The 12,547-nt window shown below is 41.7% G+C and overlaps 1 protein-coding gene across 1 annotated transcript in view; it reads left to right on the forward strand.

Moving 5' to 3' along the window:
- Nucleotides 1-5,151: 5,151 nt before the first annotated feature.
- Nucleotides 5,152-12,547, forward strand: part of LOC118215096 (NACHT, LRR and PYD domains-containing protein 3-like) — a gene marked incomplete at its 3' end in the record, with an annotated part of 105,258 nt that continues 97,862 nt past the window's right edge. Inside the window, exon 1 of the mRNA XM_035395532.1 lies at nucleotides 5,152-5,167. The remainder of the gene's footprint in view (nucleotides 5,168-12,547) is intronic.

Raw genomic sequence — 12,547 nt, forward strand, 5'->3', positions numbered from 1 at the left:
CTAGCAGTGCATAAATAAGTTCTTCCAGTCACATTTTTTCTTCAATGAATTTTAAAAAAATATTAAATTGATTGAGATAATCAAACTGAATTGAATCATGGTAAAATGAGAGATTTTGCGATGCATTGAATTGTTTCCTAAAGAATCGTAATCCAATGCAATGGGTCACTGTAATGGATATACCAGAGAAGGGCGCAGAGACAGTAGTGGTGCAAAAGTTAGGGGTTTATCATTCCCAGCACAGGTTGACCACAAAAAAAAAAAACCAACAAGGGAAAAAAACCAACATGTAAAAAAAAAATTTAAAAAACAAAAGAAGTATGAAATGCTCGAATAACAAAATGTCTCTAGCTCTGCTCTTGCCTCTTAAAATACAGAGATCTAAAATACAGCAGATTAGCAATTATGGAACCTTTTAGCTTAACAGACTCACACCATGGCACCCAAAAACAAGACAGACCAAGGGGCAAAAAATACTCATTTATATAATGGTGGCCAGCACCAAAATACAGAAAAAAGGGACATAAATATGTATAATAGCTATTACAGGTATTTGAGGAATGACAGAAAAATATACATATGATAGTTAATATTTGTATTGCATTTGTTGACTAATAATTTTAAAAGAAAAAAATGAATATATTTTAATAATAAGTTTAAGATGACCATGGGTCCTGTGGTCCCCTCGGGCCATGCATGCAGTGGACTGATCAGCCCTCCCACTAGGAACCAAATAAATGTTCCTTGTTTCCGCCCACGACCCCTTTTGCGGCGGACCCGTCTGCAGGAATGAAACTTAAAAGCAGGTAATTGGGATGGCAGGTATGCCATCCCACCAAGTTAAGCCTTGGCGGGGGCATGTCCTATACCTATACATCACTGTGAGTTTGGCACTTTTCAGGGTTCCCCACAGAAATAACCACAACAGCCACAGACACTCAGCCCTTAAAAACATAAAATTCTGTACATTCTGACCCCATTTCAACAAACAGATTTCATAAACAACTTCACATGTCCACACGATAAAGCCGATTTTGCATTTTCTCCTTCTTCTTCTTCTTCTTCTTCTTCTTCTCATTCTTATTTTTCCTGCCGCCTATCCTACTAATAACATGTCTCCCCATTGGACATTTTACTGACACCCGCCAAATCTTCGCCTACACGACCCAATGAAAAACTTGCATACACACGCAAAATACGCATACCTTTCACTCTGAAATATTTTCAGTACAAACAGCTAGTCTGCCTGTGGCCTAGTGGGTAAGGTTACAGTCATGGGAACGCAGGGTCCTATGTTCAAGCCCAGCTAGGAGTGCCTTTCTTTAAACCATGGTGATTTTCACACTTTCTCGGTTTTATTTTCTATTTGCACAAGAGGCATTGAAGAAACACAATGAGTAAAGTATTAAATATGTCCGTTCTGCATTTTTGGAGAAATATGCGTTTTAAATTTATCATCCTATTTTCAACCGGTTGAGAAAGTTGTCAACTTGCTGCGTCACGAACACAGTAACCACTCCCCTTTCCACGCCTCGTAAACCCATGGATAACTCCAGACCCATAGTTTGCGCCGCTGGCTTACAGGCAAGACAATGCAAATATTTGACTAACGTTAGGTTCACTTAAATTAGAGTGCGTTTTAAGGACTATTAGATTATTTCTGGTTATATTCATTTAGCTAGCTAGCTAACGTTAGCTAGCTAGGTAGTTTGCTTTCATAAGGCAATGTTATCGATGACGTTAGCTTGCTAGTTTGCTTTTATGAGTACGTTATAGTTGTGCTTTTATCTTAACTTGCCTAGCTACATAGCAAAAATTATAATTGGATATAAGTCAACGTCTTTACCTTAGCTATCTATCGATACTTCATATACTACTAAGCTAGCTAGCTTGTGAAAAGTCTCCCAAAAACAGCACGTATCATGGGGGTAGCTATGGTAACGGGGCACGGTCTGTCAATCATAGTTAACTGACGGTTCTCATTACCACGCCCAGATGGTTAGGGTGAACTTTTATAGTGGGAAATTTAGCCTTAGAAAAATATGTTTTAAAGTACATTGAAATGACTGAATATTTTAAAAAAAATTATGCACATTTGTTTTGTTGTTGCCTAAAGACAACTGGGAAGTGTCACGTTCAACCACCATGTTACTCCTTTAACCTGCTTTTACCCTCACTAATAATTGTCTACTACTTCTCAATTATTGCTTTTGCACCATATCTACCAGCCGGTCCCCGAACGTATACGCTGTATTATGACATACCGTCTGGACGTTCAATTGTTAACCGGCTACAATATTCCAAAGCCATATGGATTCTGTCAGGATACGTGGGGGGGTTGGACCCAAACGCAGAGGTCAAAAACACAAAACTCCAAATGAAGGGAAACAAAGACTTTACTAACGACAGGCAAACAAACAGCGAACAGACAAGGCCGCAATGGCCAAAAACACAAACTCAAAAAATAATCTAATGAAACAGAAAACAACAGGTACTCAAAAACACAGGCAGGGTAGAACACGGGAAGGCAGAGCACAAGGGAAGGTCAAACAAAACACAAGTCAGGAACCAAAATACAGGCAGGTACATACGGTTTGCAACAACCAGAATTCGGGAACAAACACAAGGAACCAGCACCCGAGTCAAGGGAACAGAGAACTTAAATAGACAAGGGGTAACAAGACACAGGCGAACTCAAAAAACAATCAAACCAAAAAAGGAGGGGATAACAAGACACAGGTGAACTCAAAAGACAATCAAACCAGAAGGAGGGGATAACAAGACACAGGTGGGAACAATGATGGAATAACAAGACAAACAATAATGCAATTAACAGGGGGGAACAGGACACAAAACAGAAGTTCCGCCATCTGGCGGCCCAACAGGGAAAACGCAGACAGGAACACCGGAACATGACAGATTCAACGGGAGCTCTTCTGCGCTTACTCGCCTGTGTTCTTCTTTAAAACCACGGACAGGTTTGCTAATGATATTTCACGCATTGCATAGCTATGTCATGGTGCTGCCCCTAACAAAGTGACAGACTGGTAAACCTCCGGTCGAACGATTGAATCCCGCCTCGTCCTCAGGCAGATAATTTCCTCTTTTACACTAACGTTCTCTTACGCTTATATTTGCTTTACCAAAACTCACTCATGGCCACCCATATGCATTTCATGACGGCAAATGTATTCCTTTTATTAAAAAGTTACACCAGTTCACCGCTGTGCCATTTCTACTAACTACATTTCTTCACTTGGCTACTGTACAAAACCTTCTTATCAGCAAACGCCACGTTTCTACATTCATGTTACCTCGCCCTGTTCTCTATCTAGCCACATACAAACAATTACTACGTATGTATGGTCTGCAACTCCCCTTTAAAACATTACATTTAAAATCATGACTCACTCATAATTATAACTAATAGTACTGAACATGGGAAACGTACATCAGTGCAAAAGATTTCCTATGCATTATCACACGTTACTTTACCCACCACTTTAACGTCTGATACTTTTGTCTGTTATGTATATACCGTTCCATAAGGAAACTCGCTCATGGTCACTTTATTTACTTTGCACTATAGTCTGTGATCATGTCAACCTTCACCTACATGCCCATTCTGCTAAAAACATATTGTTTCAACTACTCAATTTCATAATTTCTCCTCATTTCTCTCGTACTATTGTTATTTTATCATATGCAAAGCTTGCTGGGACATAATGCGTCTGCTCCTATTCTCCACTATCAAGTTCTCATCCAGTTCTACTAACTCTAATTCTCACGTAAGGTGACTGATCTAGTTTAGCAAAACAGCGAAGAGGACTCCTACCTGCAGATAAGCCTATCAAAATGCCTTATAAACCTTACAAACACTAAAAGTGCATCTCCACGAAATAACAGAAAACGGAGCAGGACAGTAGGGTACACAAGTTGCGACCTAGGGAGCTCTAATTCTACTGCTGATAATTTTGTCAATCAAGGCTCCTTGGATGGCCGTCAAATCCGTGAGTACGTACACTGGCTATATTTCAGCTGTGTTTCTCATACGTTACGCCACCGCACTATTTGTCACAGCCACTGTTTTTACATATATAGCAAAGTGAAAGTGCTGAACGGTACAGGCTCATCAGACAAATTCACACAAGGATAGCCATAGTCCACAACCGTTTCTTACAGGGTCGCTTCGCATTTCTCACTTTCTCATAACAAAACGCTTTGCAAAAAGAAATGATCTTATAAAAAACATGATTTCAATGTAGAAAAATGCCAAGTTACTCACACATACAAGACATACACCGTCTATAACTCATTCATTCAAACTGCCAAAATCTAGGCCTGCCATTAAAAGTATTGATATCAAAATTACACCAAGTTACTTTACTACAAACAATATAGGCTATCTTGCCTCACCGAAATTAAATAAGCTGTATTCTACCCCAATGCTACCCAATATTTCCTCAATTCTTTAAAGTCTCAGGTTAAAGAAACTTGTTCCTAGCTGGGTTCAAACCAAGTACCCCAGGGACTTTGGACTGTAACCCTGACCACTAGGCCATGAACAGACTAGCTGTTCTGTTTAGATTAGAAATGTTTCAGACTAAAAAGGTATGGGTATTTTGCATGTGTATGCAAGTTTTTGATTGGCTCATGTGGGTTTGGCTGGTGTCGGTAAAATGTCCGATGGGGAGAAATTTTGGTTGTGGGTTAGGCGGCAGGAAAAATAAGAATGAGAAGAAGAAGAAGTGGAAGAAGAAGAAGAAGAAGAAGGAGAAAATGCAAAATCCCCTTAGTTTGGGGCTTTATTGTGTGGACATGTGAAGTTGTTTATGAATTCTTGAAATGGGGTTAGAATGTACACAATTTAATGTTTTTAAGGGCTGAGTGTCTGTGGCTGTTGTGGTTATTTCTGTGGGGAGCCCTGAAAAGTGCCAACCTCTCGGTGCTGTATAGGTATGGGGCATGCCCCCGCCAAGGCGTAACTTGGCGGGATGGCATACCTGTAACTGATCATGAGGAAGTGAATGGGCAAGGCATACTGAAAGTGTGAGATGGTCCAAAGTCCAAAAGTACCTGGGAGTGTTTCAAACTCGAACAGAATTTTTAAAGACAGATGAGAAAGAAGAGGGAGTAAAAGAAGGAATAAAACTGAAAAAAGAACAGAGTAAGTAGCATGTTGTGGAGTTGGATGGTGAGAATATAAACTAAAGGTGAAGAGGTGTGGGAAGGAATGGGAATCTTCTAGCATAATCGCATTAACACGCCTAATTCAGCAAAACAGGAAACTGACAATAAAATGGCGGTTTTGATGCAATAGGCTTCTTTTTTTCATATTTTTCATTTAGGACCAAAAGTAATTAAAAAATAATTTTAAATAATTATGTGTTACTTCAGTTCAGTAAAAAAAAAAAACTAGTTTTTGATAATTTTACCTTGTGAGATGTGGCGGTAGTCACAGCCTTAGTAATTTTATTTAAAGAGAAGGCTACATTTTGACACCTGCAAATGTAACATTGAATAACATTCCAAACTTTTTTCAAACAGTAGTAGTTTTGTCTAACAGACACTGATTTTGTATTGAATAACAGAAAAAAACAGTTCAGTTGGACATGATGAGCCTTGTGTGGACAGTCTTCACTTTGTGGAAAGGGATGTCAGAATTTAGTTTTCTCTATAATCAAGCAGTTGTACCAGACATTATTCACCACAAACTTTAGCATATTACGTAAGGGCCATGACTGATCATGAGGAAGTGAATGGGCAAGGCATATTGAAAAGGTGAGATGGTCCAAAGTCCAAAATTATGAATCTGGGAGTGCTTCAAACTCGAACACCATTTTAAAGACGGACGAGAAAGAAGGCGGAGTAAAAGAAGGAATAAAACTGAAAAAAGAACGGAGTAAGTAGCCTGTTGTGGAGTGGTATGGAGAGAATATAAACTAAAGGTGAAGAGGTGTGGGGAGGAATGGCAATCTTCCAGTATAATCACATTAACACGCCTAATTCAGCAAAACAGAAAACTGACAACAAAATGGCGGTCTGGGTGCAATTGGCTTCTTCTTTTTTTATATTTCATTTGGGACCAAAAATAATTTTTAAAAAGTTTATGTTTACTTCAGTATTTTGTAAATAGTTTATGATAATATTACCTTGTGAGATATGATGGTAGCCACAGGCCTAGTCATTTTATTAAAAGAGTAGGCTACATTTTGACACCTGCAACCGTAACATTGAAAGACATTCCAAACTTTTTGTCAAACAGTAGCCTGTCTAACAGATATTCATTTTGCACTGGAATCAGGTAAATAAATAAAAGTAACGTGAGCAAACACACAGTGATGATTCAGCACTAACATCTGTGGATTTTATTTCAGTTAATCTATGTATTAATTTAATTGATATATCTATTTATTAAACAATGCACATATTAAATTCAGTCCATGGTTTTGTTGGAAGTTTTTCTTTTCCAACTAGTGTCATATTTATTAATGAATTTATTCTTCAGAAAATAATTAAGACACATTGGGAACAACTGGATTTTCTCACATGGCAATAATAGGCCTATGGAAGACTATATCTCTAGAATAGAGATTTACGGATAGAATAACAGATTTGTTGCACATGATGAGCCTTGTGTGGACAGTCTTCACTTTGTGGAAAGGGAAGTCAGAATTTAGTTTTCTCTATAATCAAGCAGTTTGGATTTGTGCAGAATGTAGAAATGTAAAATGTGGGCAGACTGTACAGTATGTGGTGTGTTACTGTTACAGTTGTTGTGTTAATGCTATTTGGCTAACACAGCAGGTTTAGCTAAAGCACAGTAGGATACTGAGGTAAAACTGGCAATATGATACACACCCTGCTATTCACAAACTACAGTATTTGTGTTATTATAGTACACACGTTGATATTCACATACTACCGTATTTGTGTTATTATAATACACATCCTGCTATTCACACATTACAGTATTTCTGTTATTACGATGCACATCCAGTTACTCACTCTCCCGCATTCATGATATTTATGTTTTAAAGAGTATCAGAATGAAAATTTGGCAATATCCAGGCATGAACCCCCAAAAACAAGCAGTGAGGTAAAGATAAACTCCCAGATGGGAAGAAAAAACACACAAGCGGTGGCCAGAAAAAAGAAATCTCAGGAGGAATCCAGCTTCAGATGTGCATTCTTACACAATTTGATATTTGAATATTCTTCAGGGTTGATGTACGGATATTCATTTAAGCGTGCCGGCAGTGTAGCACAGTGGGTAAGGAACTGGGCTTGTAACCAAAAGGTCGCAGGTTCGATTCCTGGGTAGGACACTACCGTTGTACCCTTGAGCAAGGTACTTAACCTGAATTGCTTCAGTATATATCCAGCTGTATAAATGGATACAATGTAAAAATTGTGTAAGTCTGTTAAATGCCTGTAATGTAATGAAACTGTTCAGGCCTGGTAAAGCCATTGTAAAGAGTCTTTGTGACAGCGTCGTCACGAGAACCATAGTTTTTCCTATCACTGCTGATACAGAGTGTCATCTACAGGCTATACTGTAACTATTATGACATGTTAGCTGTCAACTCCAATAATTTTTAAGTAACTTTTAAATGACAACAGAAAAATAATTAAAAACAGAGGAGTACCCTTTTAATGCACATAAAAACTCAGTCCCCTGCATGTTTCTCCCCAGTATTTTTGACATGTTGCAAAGCTAACTCAGCAGTGGAGTCTGGAAGAGGCAACACGCTGGCATTTCCTCCTTCGCCAATGCATGAGTGTTGGCTCGCCGTCTCTCCTGCTTTATTTCATTATTTTTTTTGTAGTGTTAAGGGGAATAAGAGGAAGCCATTCAGCGAGAGTGGCGGGGATAGCCCCAAAAGCAATGCCAAAGTTAGGAGAGTGGAGGGTGAAGAGTTTAAGGTATTGGTTTCAGTCAGACATAAGCAATGATGATTCTAACCTGATGAGACTGACTAAACTAGCCGGAGAGAGGGAAGATCGGTTATGTCCGTTACCCAGTCAGGCCGTTAGTGCTAGCCCCACTGCGGTGCTCAGGTGTCAGAGGTTAGGTCATGTGACTTCAGTGTGCAGAGAGGCGCTGCTGCAGGTGTGGGGGGAACCATGACTACTCAGTGTGGGGGAGGGGTTGGGTCTAATTTCAGTAATCAATGCAGCCTTTAGGGGATGTGTAATGCAACAGCAGGTGCAGGAGATGCAGGTACAAGGCTGTCAGTCAAGTATCACATGCTGAAGCTGTGAGGGACGCAGACAGGTGTGTGGTTCCACAGCATCTTCAACAAGGCAGGATGGGAGATCAGTGAAGAGAACACACAGGCCTGTACACACAGGTGCCCCAGACAGACAGCCTGGTACAGACAGATTTTCTGGCTAATGTAATTAACTGTTCTGCCAAACTGATACAAATCACAAAAAAATCACCGTGACTGCTGTGGGTGTGCATTTAGGGAGAACTGGAGTGACACTGGAGGACTTTACAGAGTTGTTGACTCCAGCAATGGCACATGCATCTCAAAGTGGTGATTGACAGTTTAGTTTACAACTGGTGTTTTTTAAACGTCTCTACTTGTGTTCGGTGGCCAATGGGCAGGGATTTTAAAAATTTGCTTAAGAGTTGCCTGAGTTGTCTGACCTTCTCTGCATTGAAGAAACTTGGCTAACTGCACACCTGCTGTTTGTCTTATCAGGATATAGATCAGTGCGGAGGGGCAGACAAGTTGGTCAGGGGGGAGGGTGCTGCACCTTTGTGAATGATGGGTTATCATTTAGAGAGGTGGTTGTAAGCGCTGAGAGTGAATGAGTGGTGGTGGAGGTGTGGTTGGGTACAGGGAAATGCTGTAGTGGTGAATTTTTATAACCAGAGTTTGGACCTGCCCCTTCATTACCTTGAAAGAATACTCCTGCTTGGGGCTAATAAGGTGATTTGGAGTGGAGATTTTAATTCCTACAATACACTGGGGTATCGAGTTGACTAACAGAAATGGTGCTTGTTATGGATAAATTTATGGATAGCCTGGTATTGGTTTGCCTGAATGATGGGCGGGGATACACAGCCTAATGCTATTTTGGGGACGTCATCAGTGTTGGACCTGACAGTACCTTAGTGTGCAGCTCTATGGCTGGTGGTTGTGAATGGAGGTCTGGGAGGATTCAGCTGTAGGGACTGACCGTTATCCAATACTGTGTAAAATAGGGGCAGAAGCATCTAGGGAGGAGTGGGTGTCCCCGGGTAGGTGGTGCTGGGAAAAAGGAGACTGGGAGGTGTTCAGTCAGGTCTGTGAAACTGGAGCAGCACAGCTCCAGATGGGGGGTGATATACATGATTCAGTAACTGCATCATCTGAAGTTCTGTTAGCTGCCTTGTCAGCTGCTGTCCCTTGGTCTGAAGGGGGAAGGATGAGGAAGGTGGTGCTGTGGTGGTCACCGGAATGTTCTAAGGCTGTTTGAGCATGCAGCCATGCACTCCGGGTCCTGCACAGGATCCTTCCTCCAGACTGTGTGCTGGAGTATCAGAGGGCGAGAGCAGTGGCCAGGAGAGTCATCGAGGCACCAAGCAGGAAGTGCTGGAGAGAGTACTGCTCTCGGATAGGCCGGGGCACACAGGCTGGGGAGGTGCGGGGTATGATTGGGAAAATGACAGGGGTGTCAAAGGCCACTCAAATCCCAGTTTTTGTGAGATTGTGTTGCCAGGTCTGGGAAAGAGAAGGCAAATTTGGGGAAGGACAGACTGAATCGCTGACGAGCTATTCTGAACCAGTGGGGGTATGTATGTGAGAAGAGTTGACAGAGTTTGATAGCGTTTCATAACAACATAGGGTCTGGTGGGGGGGGGAGGTTGGGCTGGCGTGGTGGTATCCCCTGTTCCTCCCTGGTTATTCCCACTGCCTGTGGTTGGCATGGGACTGCTAGAATATGTGCATCAGGTTGGAGAATCTATAAAAAAAGATTTTTTATTAGTTTCTGCCAGTTTATACAGACATTTTGGTTTCATCACGTAGAAATGATCTGGTAGAACATGGCTAGCATCCTGCTACACACACCGAAGGAGCGTAGCCTCCCCAGAAAGAAAAGCCTTCAGTGTAATAGGGCCTCCAAAGACATAAACAACAGTATCAAGCCATCTATCCATGTGATCAGGAGAACAATGTGTGTGTGTCTGGGCCTGGCAGGCTGTGTGTTAATGTACTTTGAGGCCATGTGCATCAGTGTGCTGTGTGTGTGTGTGAGTGTTTGTGTGTGTGACTGGGGTCTGACAGGCTGTGTTTTAATGTACTTTGAGGCTGTGTGCATCAGTGTGCTGTGTGTGTGTGTGTGTGTGTGTGTGTGTGTGTGTGTGTGTGTGTGTGTGAGTGTGTGTGTGTGTGTGTGAGTGTGTGCGTGATTGTGTGTGTGTGTGTGTATATGTGCGTGAGTGTGTGTGTGTGAGTGTGTGGGTGTGTGAGTGTGTGCGTGAGTGTGTGTGTGTGTGTATGTGCGTGAGTGTGTGTGTGTGAGTGTGTGGGTGTGTGTGTGTGTGTGAGTGTGTGCGTGAGTGTGTGTGTGTGTGTATGTGCGTGTGTGAGTGTGTGTGTGTGTGGCTGGGTGCTGGCAGGCTGTGTGTTAATGTACTCTGAGGCTGTGTGCATCAGTGTGCTGTGTGTGTGCTCTGTATACAACAACAATGAGTATATTCAGTGCGTCAACCAGTTAATTTCTTTGAAATTGCACCTCCATCCTCAAGATAAATGGAATTTAATGAAACCATTATGTACCGTGGCAGGTGCTGGAAATGACCAAAAGTATCAGAGTATTTTTTGACAACTATCAAATCTCTGAGTTTGTTGGAATACTGTAAACATTAAGATGTATCCTGCCACCTGGTGGCCTTGTGATACTACTGCAAGTGACTGAACTCCAAGGCTGAGTTTCAAGGCAGAAGTTGACAGGTACTCAAGAGTTCACTGAACTGAAAAAAAAGTAGAGAATCATCAATGCTATGCCTCATCTTGTGTGAAAAATGCAGTGGGTCCATCTTGTATCTGGAATCCTTGAGTATAAATGACAGCACTGTTTGTAATTACATCAAACACACATGTGATGGAGACAGAATCATGACATGGCCTTATGTTTCATCTTGATGCTTTGCTTTAAAAAAAAAAAAGAATTCACCTTTGTTATGATAACAAGCCTACATATTAAAAGCTAATTTTAACATTTACCACATTTCAGCTTGTGTGCATATATATTTTGTAATGGAATAGAACAGAAAAGCTGTTTTTCATGCCGGAGGAAGACCTTTCATAAGCGGCTCTGACATGCAGTCATACGAGCGCCCAAGGGGGGTCGCCAGAGAGCGATGAAACGCAGATCCCTGTCTGACTGAACCCTCCCGTACCCTGGGCAACACAGGCACCAATCGTACGTCTCCCCGTGGAGCTACCGGCCACAGTCAGCACTGGCACAGTCCGGATTCGACCCGAGGCTGTGAGGCTCATCCATGCACCTCAGCGTGGTGCCTTAACCGAATGAGCCATCCAGCAGCCCCAAGCCTAATTTCAATAAAATTACAACTTATCAGCATCCATAAGAAATGCAGACTACCATACAATGTGCCAAATAATCACTGAATTGATAAGAACCACTGAAAGCAGGTACATGAGGTAGACAGGAAATCATCAGGTCAGACGACATGTTCCCACTGTAACAGACTTTAGTACAATATGCACCAGGGAAATACCCACTACACAGCATGCAGAGGCATTCTCCAAAGACTCACTAAGTTATCTTAGTCTTGATAATAGTTTCCAAGCATCACACCTCATAAGGTCGCATCTCACAAGCATGGAGGCTCTGTCTGGGGTCACACACGCTTGTTACATCAGTAATGAGGCCTCTCAACACACAACATTACAGCACAATATACTGCCTGGGACGGGGGTGGTATATCCCCATGGTGGGTGCCAAAGTTTTTTGGGTCCTCTCAGGAGTGATGTCGGTACAGCCCTGAGCTGCATTCCATCCTCCCCGTAACTTTCCATCGTTCCTCTCCCTCATCGTCACGGTAACTGGGAATGTGGAGACTGGGACAAGGCCACAGGCCTAGGCAGAATTGGCCAAGAGTGCATACAGAAATACAGAAACATACACTTCCCTTCACTACGCTTAAGCCTCCAAGCAGCTGAACACTGCAGAACACAGTCCGAAGTGCATTAATCACTGCAGGTTTCCCACTGAATCTACAGGAACTGAGGCGGAGCAGTGAAAGAATGGGCAGTGATTCAATATGTGCAATCATATAGACATGAAAACTGTTTTTGATCAATAAAACATTGTCTGGATTATTTGTAAAACATTTTGGTTTAAAGTCACATCTACTGCAATGATTATGACATGAGAACTCCTGTGGAGTTCTAGAAAAGACTGTTGAAAAAATAGTATTTTAGTTCCTTTAAACAGCCACTAGATGGTAATGGAAATTCAGTTTCACTCTGAGCTATTGTCTCATGGGCACTTGCTAGTTTGAACCATCATCTCATGTTTGTGG

The sequence above is a fragment of the Anguilla anguilla genome, chromosome 16 (assembly GCF_013347855.1).
Source record: "Anguilla anguilla isolate fAngAng1 chromosome 16, fAngAng1.pri, whole genome shotgun sequence".
Taxonomy (NCBI): Eukaryota; Metazoa; Chordata; class Actinopteri; order Anguilliformes; family Anguillidae; genus Anguilla; species Anguilla anguilla.